The sequence below is a fragment of the Gopherus evgoodei genome, chromosome 5 (genome assembly GCF_007399415.2).
Source record: "Gopherus evgoodei ecotype Sinaloan lineage chromosome 5, rGopEvg1_v1.p, whole genome shotgun sequence".
Lineage (NCBI taxonomy): Eukaryota > Metazoa > Chordata > Testudines > Testudinidae > Gopherus > Gopherus evgoodei.
In genome coordinates this window covers 141855537-141868217 of record NC_044326.1, presented here as the reverse complement: position 1 = coordinate 141868217, position 12681 = coordinate 141855537, and the positions used below count along the sequence as shown (strand labels likewise).

The 12681-nt window shown below is 46.3% G+C and overlaps 1 non-coding gene across 1 annotated transcript; it reads left to right on the top strand.

The window, feature by feature from the left end:
- Positions 1 to 12298: 12298 nt before the first annotated feature.
- Positions 12299 to 12369, top strand: TRNAG-GCC. The gene has a single exon. It is a non-coding gene; the product is annotated as a tRNA-Gly (tRNA).
- The last annotated feature ends 312 nt before the right edge of the window (positions 12370 to 12681 follow it).

The following is a 12681-nucleotide window of genomic DNA, read 5'->3' as shown; positions in this document are numbered from 1 at the left end:
GCTTCCACAGACAAATCACTTTTTAAAGATTGTGAAGGCCATTTAGTTGGACACATTCTTTGATTATTATTATTGTATTGCAGTAGTCCTCACAGCCCCAGCCAAAATCCAAGATGGGTGCTTTCAGTGGTAGTTGCGTGCAAACTTCCTAGCAAGAAGCAGTCTCCACCTAAAACAGTTTACAATCTAAATGGACAACACAGGCAAAGAAAGGAAGTACCATTATCATCATTTTACAGGCATGAATATGAAGCTGAGTGGGTGAAATGCTGGAGACGTTGAACTCAATGGCAAAACTCACATTAATTTCAAATTGACCAAGAGATTTTTGGTGACTTGCTCAAGGTAACACAGCAAACCTGTGGCAGAGCCACGTACTTACCCTACATCTCCTGAGTCCCCATTCCATGCCTTAACAATAAGTCTGTCTTCTCTCTCGTGTTTATCTTCTTTTTTAGTTCACCTGTCCCTGCTGCTTATTTTTCACCTTGCACACATTATTGTACCACACAAATGAACTAATTAATCAATCTCAACTTCACAATGCTCTAGCTGACATCCCACTTTTCTATTATGATGATGATGAATTAATTGCATTGCAGGAGTGCCCCCAATATGTCAGGTACTTCTGCACAGATGCACCATTTTACAAGACAAGCAACAGATGAATGGTGAGAGAGAGAAACAAACATGCAGTCAGTATTAATTATAAAAAAAATAAATAGCTATTGCCAGCTCTCACCAACTGCCACACTTCTCCCTTACTGTGTTAGCTCATTGTTTATTGCATAGCAGTGGAAGTGGGTCATCTAGAGAAGGGACTTAAAGCAGGAGAGGGCAGCAGGCCATATTATGTGAGGAGGCCACCTCTGGCTGGATTTTAATAAGAAGATTCTGTGTATCAATGATGGTTATATATACACATGGCTCAGTAGAGCCTGCTCCTAATGACACCAATGACAAAAGACTTAAGCATCAACCCTTGAGATCAGAACTACAGAAAGGCAGTTTCTGGGAGTTCTCTTCCGGGCACCTGGTCTTAAGGATGCTTGAAAAACATCTCAAACCATCAGCCACACTGAATTTCTGTGAGAGAGAATTTCCCATTTTCCTTTCTGTCATCTGGTTTACAGTTAAGTACAGAAACAGAAAACTTTTAAATCTGTATTTTGTATGTGTGTGTGGACTTCAAATGTAAGCTCTTAGGGGCAGGGACTGTCTTTTTGTTCTGTGTTTGTGCAGTGCCTAGCACAATGGAGTCCCGGGGAGGGCAATACAAATAGGTATAGATATAGTTTATTTGTATAGATATCATGATTATACACAGACATGCATAAAATATTCACTTCACGCATTAGTCAGGGGAGATAATATTGAAATAACCAATTGACATTATAACGGGGGAGATTGATTGATGAAAAGTTTTAAAGTCACTTTATATAATGGCAATGTAAGCTTTACAGAGATTCCCCTGAATGACAATGGTCAGGTTACAAGGCAGTTTGGTGTTGAAAGACCATAAACCACGAAGGGTGAGGTAATACCACAATAAGAATAAATTATTTACAGTTACAAAACAAAGCAGGGGAAAAGAGCGGACATTTCAACAGAAAACTTCCTTGCTCAGAGTTAGGTCTCTAGGAAAACCACTGGGGTGATTACTATTTGAGCAACAACTACTGTGCTTCTGCATCTTCATCACGATCCTTGCAGATTGAGCACCACCTGGATTGATGTCCAGTTATGTCCTCAAGACAGTCTTGTTGGATGTTCAATCTATATTTGTCATTAGCAAGTTTATCGCGCCATGCTTGTTTCTGGCATCTATGTAATTCCTGACCAGATAGCAGAATTCCTTGGTAAACACACTTCATAATGCATTGGTCTTCCAGCTGCTGTGCTTAGTGAGGTTCAAAATACAAAACTTGGCATGCCAACCCAGCAGCTGAGAGGTGTAATTCCTATTGTGTAAGTGACACACACACAAGCTCTGCTTGAGCTAGCACCTAAAAATCGCAGTATGACTGTGGCCGCAGAGGCAGCAGCTCAGGCTAGCCATCCGAGTACATGCTCAGGGGACTGGGGAGTGTTGTATTTGGACAACTAGGCCAAGTTTCTGCCTCTGCCACTGTGGTCACGCTGCTATTTTTAGGTGCTAGCTCAAGCAGAGCTAATGCGTGTATGTCTACCCAAGCTAGGAATGACGCCTCCCAGCTGCTGTGTAGAGGAACCCTCTGTCACCTTTGAGCTCCCCAGGACAGATTATCAGCAGGTGTAAACTGTCAGAGATACACAGCAGTCAATGTATCTATGATACCTGACACCAGCTGAGAACCTTCTCCAGGATTCTGGGCTGGGCCATTCCCCAGCGGGTCGAAGAGATGGATAACACAGCTGGGATCAGTGAGGGACTGGGAAACACTGGTCATGCCCTTTACTCATCCATACCCTGCTTTAGCAGGGCATCAATTTAGCAGGAAATTGAGTTAACTGGTAGTGGGAAGATAGCTGAAAAAAAAATATGCATGCCTAGGGCAATGGAAGACTATTAATCTTTCAGGTAACATATGATTTATGAAAGCAGCAAAGAATCCTGTGGCACCTTATAGACTAACAGACGTTTTGGACCATGAGCTTTCGTGGGTGAATACCCACTTCGTCAGATGCATGTAGTGGAAATTTCCAGGGGCAGGTATATATATGCAGGTAAACTAGAGATAATGAAATTAGTTCAATCGGGGAGGATGAGGCCCTGTTCTAGCAGTTGAGGTATGAAAACCAAGGGAGGAGAAACTGGTTTTGTAGTTGGCAAGCCATTCACAGCCTTTGTTTAATCCTGAGCTGATGGTGTCAAATTTGCAGATGAACTGAAGCTCAGCAGTTTCTCTTTGAAGTCTGGTCCTGAAGTTTTTTTGCTGCAGGTTGGCCACCTTAAGATCTGCTATTGTGTGGCCAGGGAAGTTGAAGTGTTCTCCTACAGGTTTTTGTATATCGCCATTCCTAATATCTGATTTGTGTCCATTTATCCATTTCCGTAGCAACTGTCCAGCTTGGCCGATGTACATAGCAGAGGGGCATTGCTGGCATATGATGGCATATATTACATTGGTGGACGTGCAGGTGAATGAACCGGTGATGGTGTGGCTGATCTGGTTAGGTCCTGTGATGGTGTCGCTGGTGTAGATATGTGGGCAGAGTTGGCATCGAGGTTTGTTGCATGGCTTGGTTCCTGAGCTAGAGTTCCTATGGTGCGGTGTGCAGTTACTGGTGAGAATATGTTTCAGGTTGGTAGGTTGTCTGTGGGCGAGGACTGGCCTGCCACCAAAGGCCTATGAAAGTGTGGGATCGTTGTCCAGGATGGGTTGTAGATCCCTGATGATGCGTTGGAGGGGTTTTAGCTGGGGACTGTGTGTGATGGCCAGTGGAGTCCTGTTGGTTTCTTTCTTGGGCTTGTCTTGCAGTAGGAGGCTTCTGGGTACACGTCTGGCTCTGTTGATCTGTTTTCTTATTTCCTCGTGCGGGTATTGTAGTTTTGAGAATGCTTGGTGGAGATTTTGTAGGTGTTGGTCTCTGTCTGAGGAGTTAGAGCAGATGCGATTGTACCTCAGTGCTTGGCTGTAGACAATGGATTGTGTGATGTGCCTGGGATGGAAGCTGGAGACATGAAGGTAGGCATAGTGCTTGGTAGGTTTTCAGTATAGGGTGGTGTTAATGTGACCATCACTTATTTGCACAGTGGTGTCTAGGAAGTGGACCTTCCGTGTAGATTGGTCCAGGCTGAGGTTGATGGTGGGGTGGAAGCTGTTGAAATTGTGGTGGAATTTTTCCAGAGTCTTCTTCTCATGGGTCCAGATGATGAAGATGTCATCAATGCAGCGTAGGTAGAGAAGGGGCGTGAGTGGACCAGAGCCGAGGAAGTGTTGTTCCAGATCGGCCATAAAAATATTGGCATATTGTGGGGCCATGCGGGTGCCCATAGCGGTGCCACTGATCTGGAGATATAGATTGTCATCAAATTTGAAATAGTTGTGTATGAGGATAAAGGCACAGAGCTCAGCAGCCAGTTGTGCTATGACATCATCAGGGATACAGTTCCTGACAGCTTGTATTCCATCTGTGTATGGGATGTTCGTGTAGAGAGCCTCTACATCCATGGTGGCTAGGATGGTGTTTTCTGGAAGGTCACCAATGCATTGTAGTTTCCTCAGGAAATCAGTGGTGTCACGGAGATAGCTGGGAGTGCTGGTGGCATAGGGTCTGAGTAGAGAGTCCACATATCCAGACAGTCCTTCAGTGAGAGTGCCAATGCCCGAGATGATGGGGCATCCAGGATTTCCGGGTTTGTGGATCTTGAGTAGTAGATAGAATAACCCTGGTCGGGGCTCTAAGGGTATGTTGATTTTGTTCCGGTGTAAGTGTAAGGAGTGTCCTGAGTAGATGTTGCAGTTTCTTAGTGTATTCCTCAGTGGGATCTGAGGGAAGTGGCCTGTAGAATTTGGTGTTGGAGAGTTGTCTGGCGGCCTCCTTTTGGTAGTCAGATCTGTTCATGATGACAACAGCACCTCCTTTATCAGCCTCTTTGATGATAATGTCTGGGTGGTTTCTGAGGCTGTGGATGGCATTGCGTTCTGCATGACTTAGGTTATGAGGCAAGCGATGTTGTTTTTCCACAATTTCTGCCTGTGCACATCGGCAGAAGCATTCACTGTATAGGTCCAGACTATTATATCGACCCTCAGGCGGAGCACATGTGGAGTTCTTCTTCTTGTGCTGTTGGTGGGAGGGTAACTGTGTATCAGTGCGCTGTTCAGTGTTGTCCTGAAAGTATTCTTTGAGTCGGAGACTGCGAAAGTAGGCTTCCAGATTGCCGCAGAACTGTATTATGTTGGTGGGGGTGGCAGGGCAGAAAGAGAGTCCCCGAGATAGGACAGACTTTTCTTCTGGGCTGAGTGTGTAGTTGGATAGATTGACGATATTGCTGGGTGGGTTGGGGTACCACGGTTGTGGCCCCATGAGGCAGGTAGGAGTATAGACAGCTTACAGTCCTTTTTCCTTTGTAGAGAGGTGAAGTGAGTAATGTAGATCTCCTGTCTTATTTTAGTGAAGTCCGTTTGTATGGAAGTTTGGTTATTAATGAGAGTCTCCAGGTTGGAGAGCTCTTTTTTGACATTTTCCTGTTTGCTGTATAGGATGCTGATCAGGTGGTTCCTCAGTTTCTTTGATAGAGTATGGCATAATCTCTCACTGTGGTCTGTGTAGTATGTAGATAGCAGTGGATTTTTTACCTTTAGTCCGTTTGGTATGATGTCCATCCGTTTGCATTTGGAAAGGAAGATGATATCTGTCTGTATTCGTGCAAGTTTCTTCATGAGGTTGGAAACTACAGTGCATTGGTGACCTTCCAGAAAACACCATCCTAGCCACCATGGACATAGAGGATCTCTACACGAACATCCCAGACACAGATGGAATACAAGCTGTCAGGAACAGTATCCCTGATGATGTCACAGCACAACTGGCTGCTGAGCTCTGTGCCTTTATCCTCACACGCAACTATTTCAAATTTGATGACAATCTATATCTCCAGATCAGTGGCACCGCTATGGGCACCCGCATGGCCCCACAATATGCCAATATTTTTATGTCCGATCTGGAACAACGCTTCCTCGGCTCTGGTCCACTCACGCCCCTTCTCTACCTATGCTACATTGATGACATCTTCATCATCTGGACCCATGGGAAGGAGACTCTGGAAAAATTCCACCATGATTTCAACAGCTTCCACCCCACCATCAACCTCAGCCTAGACCAATCTACATGGGAGGTCCACTTCCTGGACACCACGGTGCAAATAAGTGATGGTTACATTAACACCACCCTATACCGAAAACCTACCGACCACTATGCCTACCTTCATGCCTCCAGCTTCCATCCCAGGCACATCACACGATCCATCGTCTACAGCCAAGCACTGAGGTGCAACCGCATCTGCTCTAAACCCTCAGACAGAGACCAACACCTACAAAATCTCCACCAAGCATTCTCAAAACTACAACATCTGCACGAGGAAATAAGGAAACAGATCAACAGAGCCAGACGTGTACCCAGAAGCCTCCTACTGCAAGACAAACCCAAGAAAGAAACCAACAGGACTCCACTGACCATCACACAGTCCCTAGCTAAAACCCCTCCAATGCATCATCAGGGATCTACAACCCATCCTGGACAACGATCCCACACTTTCACAGGCCTTGGGTGGCAGGCCAGTCCTCGCCCACAAGCAACCTGCCAACCTGAAACATATTCTCACCAGTAACTGCACACCGCACCATAGGAACTCTAGCTCAGGAACCAAGCCATGCAACAAACCTCGATGCCAACTCTGCCCACATATCTACACCAGCGACACCATCACAGGACCTAACCAGATCAGCCACACCATCACCAGTTCATTCACCTGCACATCCACCAATGTAATATATGCCATCATATGCCAGCAATGCCCCTCTGCTATGTACATCGGCCAAACTGGACAGTCGCTACGGAAAAGGATAAACGGACACAAATCAGATATTAGGAATGGCGATATACAAAAACCTGTAGGAGAACACTTCAACCTCCCTGGCCACACTATAGCAGACCTTAAGGTGGCCATCCTGCAGCAAAAAAACTTCAGGACCAGACTTCAAAGAGAAACTGCTGAGCTTCAGTTCATCTGCAAATTTGACACCATCAGCTCAGGATTAAACAAAGGCTGTGAATGGCTTGCCAACTACAAAACCAGTTTCTCCTCCCTTGGTTTTCATACCTCAACTGCTAGAACAGGGCCTCATCCTCCCTGATTGAACTAACTTCATTATCTCTAGTTTACCTGCATATATATACCTGCCCCTGGAAATTTCCACTACATGCATCTGACGAAGTGGGAATTCACCCACGAAAGCTCATGGTCCAAAATGTCTGTTAGTCTATAAGGTGCCACTGGATTCTTTGCTGCTTGTACAGATCCAGACTAACACGGCTACCCCTCTGATACATGATTTATGATGTCATATGCAATTGACAACTTAGCAAAGAGATCAATGAATTAATTACTGAGTTAGGAGCTAAAGAATTTATCATTGTTTTAACACTAGGTTAGAGTAACATGACATTTCACAAGTAACAAATGCTTGTTGAGAAGCTACATTCTATTGCATATATGACTGGGAAAAATGAGGGAGAAATGTATTTTGCAGCGTACAGCCAATACACAAGGTTACATAGTCACTATTGTATAAAGATTTGCATTTCAACGCCATTACAGTGCTGGACATTGAATCAATAGCTCCCTGTATAAATAACAGGACATTTCATTGCTAAGAAGGCTGTTCCTAATGATTACTACAATGTCAAATTCAGGATTAACAACATGCAGGGGTCAGTTACACATCAGATGTACTGTAAAATATTCTGAGATGCAGGTTTCATGAGTTATTGACAATGACATGCTATTAACAGATTATGAAGTGATGGAGGACCAAATCCTTGGCCTTGTCAGGCGTGTAGCCACATTCAACTCAGAGATCCTACTTATTTGAGTAAAGTGAATATGATTTGATGCTGAATATATTCATTCTGCTCTGGAAATTGAGAGAAGTTACAAGGCTCAGTGAAAATGATCCATTAGCCATTTTTTTGCATTTTAGTTCCTCTTTGTTGTTTTAATATTACATTTAAAGAATTACATCAGGGACTCCTGCCTTCGAGGAATGGCTTCCTATTAAGCAAAAGGGTCAGGCGTAGCAGTAAACAAGAGCTGCATGCACAATTTGGAAACCCATTTATTTTAAAACAATTCTGCCTTCTTGATCATATTTCATTCTCTGCATTCATTCCCTCTTTTATTTTCTAGGACACTTACATTATAAGGCCAACTTTATTTCTTAAGGGCTCATCTGCTCCAGCTACTTATTCCCATAACTGAAGTTATAATACTGTATTTTTGACATCATAATTCTTTCCAGAGCAACCAACTGCGATTTTGCAGATTGACCTTAAGTAGGGGAATAAGCAGCAGGAACAGATGAGCCCTTAAGAAACAATGATCCTGCCCTTGAAATCAGCGAATGAGGACAAATCACAGCACAGAATATGATCTTTAAGCAGAATTATAGAAAAATATACACTAAAATTTTCTTCTTAGCTGCCCTGGTGTAAATCCTGAATAGCTATTGAAGTCAATGAAGCTATTGCTGGATTGACATTGGTGTAACTGAGCAGGATTTGACCTATGCCGAGATTCATGATTTCCTACAAAGCAGCAGTGACAACTACAAACAGATTATGAAAACCCTTTGCTCCATCACACAGGACAGCATGCAAGCAGCTTTAGCTGAACTGTCTTTTAGCCACACATGTGCTTCCAACAACCAGTCATTAATGATTCTGCAAGAGCAAGATTCTGAAAACCAGCACTTCAGAATTCGACTGGGGGTATTTCTCAGCAACGAGGCTCTACAGGCAGTGCACTCCTTGTCATTGTAGCATGCCTGGGGTGCTGGTAGAAAAGGCACAAGGTTGAGTGACCTTAACAACCATGAAAATGCAATAATAACCTTAAGATGCACCATCCAGAGAGTTTTATTGATAAGGAAATAGAATTTATCAGTAACATGAAGGAAAGCATTTATTGTACCAGGCAAAAGCCAAGAGGAGGAAAGGGTTAATAAGCTTCCTTGGCAGGGAGGAAAAATATCTGCAGCCATCCTAAGGGATTAAGATACAACTGTCAGCCCTGGAGGGAGGGCTGGCTGGCTGGGCCTTGGAAAGGAAGTGTTGGGGCAGGGTTGAGGTCATTGCTCCCTGAAAGCAGAATGCTCAGGCTGGACCAGAGGAGGAGAGGATGCAGCCCATGTGCTCATCGCTGAACAGTGGAGGGAAATGGGCTCTGACTGCAGCCTGTTGTGGGACTCTGACTCTGGCTAGAGCATTCCCTGAAGAATTAAGGCTGTTCTCTAGCGAGAGAACCTTCCAGGGGAGTGAGAAAAAACCTCTGGACAAGACCTATGACAGTGATATGCCTTTGGTGTTTGAAACGCAAGAGTCCACTGCCACAAACCCATCACTTAAATAAGCTCCTCTTCACAATGGTACACACAGCTATGTACATGTAAGGTGCTACTGCACCTTTGAGAGGACAGTGGGCTCTCTCGCTTGTCTGCAGGGATGCTTCCTGGGAGTTAGCTCAAGACAGTCACATGAGCAAGTCACATGATTATTTTTTACCTTCTCTTTCTTGTTTCCTTTACTCTGAGTCCCCATTACTCAGGGCCAGATCTTCAGCAGATGTAAACTGATGGAACACCACTGAAGTCAGTGTCACTATGTTTATTTACAACAACTGAGGATCATCTAGCCCTGAAAGAAGACTCTTGCACTCAGTCTGTAGTAAAACATAACATGCCGCCTTTAAATACAGTAGAACCTCCATATTACAAACACCATAGTTATGAACTGACTGGTCAACCACATACCTCATTTGAACTGGAAGTACACAATAAGGCAGCAGCAGAGACAGAAGCAGCAGAAAATACAGCACAGTACTGTGTTAAACATAAATGGCTAAAAAAATGAAGGGACTGTTTAAAGAAAGATTTGACATGATAAGGAAACTGTTTCTGTGCTTGTTTTATTAAATTAAGATGGTTAAAAACAGCATTTTTCTTCTGCATGGTAAAGTTTCAAAGCTATGTTAAGTCAAGGTTCAGTTGTAAACTTTTGAAAGAACCATTATGTTTTGTTCAGAGCTACAAACATTTCAGAGATGCAAACAACCTCCGTTCCTGAGCTGTTCGTAACTCAGAGGTGTGACTGTGACTCTTGTTATGACAAGGAGGAACAGAACTTTAAAAACAGAAACCTCAACCTCTATGTAAAAAGCCTATATATATATTGTGGCGGAGTTCTGACCTTGGTCCAGTGGGTCCTGCACTTCCAGGCAGATTATATTAGCCTCAGAGACTCACTGTGACCCTCCACATAGCCCTTCTCTCTTTAGGGGCAGAGTCACAGCCTACTGAGCCATTTTCATCATAAGCCCACAAGGGAGGTGGGGAGAAGCTATCCTCCCTCGCACAGTCTCTGTTGCTTCAGTCTCTGTGATTAATTGGGGAGAGTGGAGGAGGAAAGAGGGGAACCCAGGCCCATCTTCTCCTCTGGGTTCCAGCCTAGGGACCCTAATAGCAGCAATCCTCGGTAGCTGATTTTGAAACAGGATTGGTACAATTTCCTGGGCCACTTCCCTGCAGCAGCCCCCCTCCCCATTTCCTAAATATCTACTTCACTGTTACTTCAGGGCCTCCTTCCTTGTGCCTGAGAGGGTTTGTACTGCCCAGTTTTTCCAGCAGCATGGCTTCCTTCTACAGCTCCTGACACATGCACCCACCTGATTAACTGGGAGGCTTTTAACTAATTTCAGCCAGCCCCTGATTGGGTTCAGGTGTCCCAATCAACCTAGCTGTCTTCACTGCTTTCTGGAAGGATTTTAATTGGCCCCAGGTGACATAATTGACCTGGGGAAACTGCCATTTACTTACCCTGGTACAGGGCCAGCTTTAGAAACTGTGGGGCCGGATTCGAATACTGGTGGCAGTCCAGGTCTTCGGCAGCACTTTGGCGATGAGAGGTCCTTCACTGACTCCGGACCCCTGCGCCCCGCTGCCAAAATGCCGCTGAAGATCCGGACCGCCGCCGGATACATTAAAAAAAAATTAAAAAGGAGCCTAAGGTGCAGGGCCCTCTTAGGTGCGGGGCCCAATTTCAGGGAATTGTGGGAATCGGTCTAAAGCCGGCCCCGGTAACAAGGATTTGTTTAGCCTGGGGCTAATATATCTGTCTCCCACTACTTTCCTATATAGTCTTCATGTCCTGACACTCGCATCCTGCCCTGACATGGCAGGACCTCCTGCCACCTCTGGAGGGTGAGGAACCCCAGTGGGCCAGCCTATAATCTACCCTGGTCCCGAGCCCGCCGGGGATATCAATTGGCAGCTCCTCCATGGCGCCGTGAGCACGAGTGTGTATTTGGCGTGGTTTACCCGTCCCAGACACCTGTCCCTTCTGCAGTGTGAGGGAGACCCTGGTGCACATCTACTTAGAGTGTGCCAGGTTGCAGCCCCTGTACCGGCTCCTCACCAATCTCCTGTTGCATTTCTGGCTGCACTTTTCCCCTCACCTCCTTCTCTACACACTCCCTATCTGTGGCCCCACAAAGTCGCGGGATCTCCTGGTCAACCTCCTCCTCTCCCTGGCTAAAATGGCCATCTACACAACCAGGGAGAGGAGGCTGGCCGATGGAGACTCTGGTGACTGTGGGGCTTGTTTCCGATCCATGGTCCATTCACGTATCTGGGCGGAGTTCCTTTGGGCGGCGTCCACTGGCTCTCTTGGCGCCTTCGAGGAGCAGTGGGCGCTGTCCGGGATTCTCCGCTCGGTGTCCCTGTCAGGCTCCCTCCTTATGACCCTTTCACCGTACTCCTGTCCCTATTCTTTTATTACTTGTTCCCCGAAATCAGTGGGGTTCTGTGGTCTTGTGGATCCTCCCCTTAGGCTGGGGGGGGATCCTTTAGCAGTGACACCCAATAGTACTGGGAGTGCTCTGTCTGCTTGGGCTGCCCTGCTGGCTGGAGTGCTCCCCCTTCTCTGGGTGCCCTGCTGGCTGGAGCTCCTTCTCCCTTCCTGGGCTGCTGCTGCTGGCTGGAGTGCACCCTTCCTGGACGACTGCTGCTGCTGCCACCACTGTTGCTGAGCGAGGGGTGGGGGGTCCTTGTGGGCCAGCCCCCACTCCTCCGCCTCTGGAGGGAGAAGCCAGGACCCCACCACCACCACTACCACTGCTGTTACTACCTGTGAGGGGTCCTTCCTGCCTGGCCACCAGGGTTGCTGGAGGAGGAGGAGCTGCTGCTGCTGGAGCTGTGTTCGTCCTGGGGAGCTGCTGGAGCCTGGAGTGAGATGACCACCGGCTGCTGGGGGAGCGCACAGACCTCTGGAGACCACCGTGGAGGGGACCATTACGGACTAAGTAACTCTTCAACTGTGCTCTAGTGGTGGGGGTGTAGACTGTGTTTGTGGGGGCACAGGGGGTGTGGCATGGAGCCTGCCCCCTGGTCCATCTGGGTCCCCCACCGACCCCTGCCTCCACCGCTGCCCCCTCCACCACCCCCACAAGCCACTTACCATCTGCCTCTGTTCCTGCCTCTGGCACTCAGCTTCTCACCTGGCCTGCCAAGCCCTATTGCCACCATTTAGGCCCCCAGCAGCATTGGTGGTTCAGTGGTAGAATTCTTGCCTGCCACGCGGGAGGCCCGGGTTCAATTCCTGGCCAATGCACCAAATTGTCGTGGAAAATGACCACCACCCAGTTGAGTTGATCAGACAGCCTGAGGCTTCTTTATTGATTAATCAAAGAATACAAGCATATATGCAGGGAGAGACAGACGACAAAGTCCCCTAGCAAGGGGAAGTCGCTCTACCTTACAGCAGTGATACCTGGGTTTATATAGCCAAAAACCGCACATTACCATATGAACTCATACATCCGATGATACCTTATTTGGTTAATACAATAACATTTTCTAACCATCTGCTAAAAACAATTGCTATTAATATACCGGTTATGAGCTAATTTGCAAGCCTGCTCTT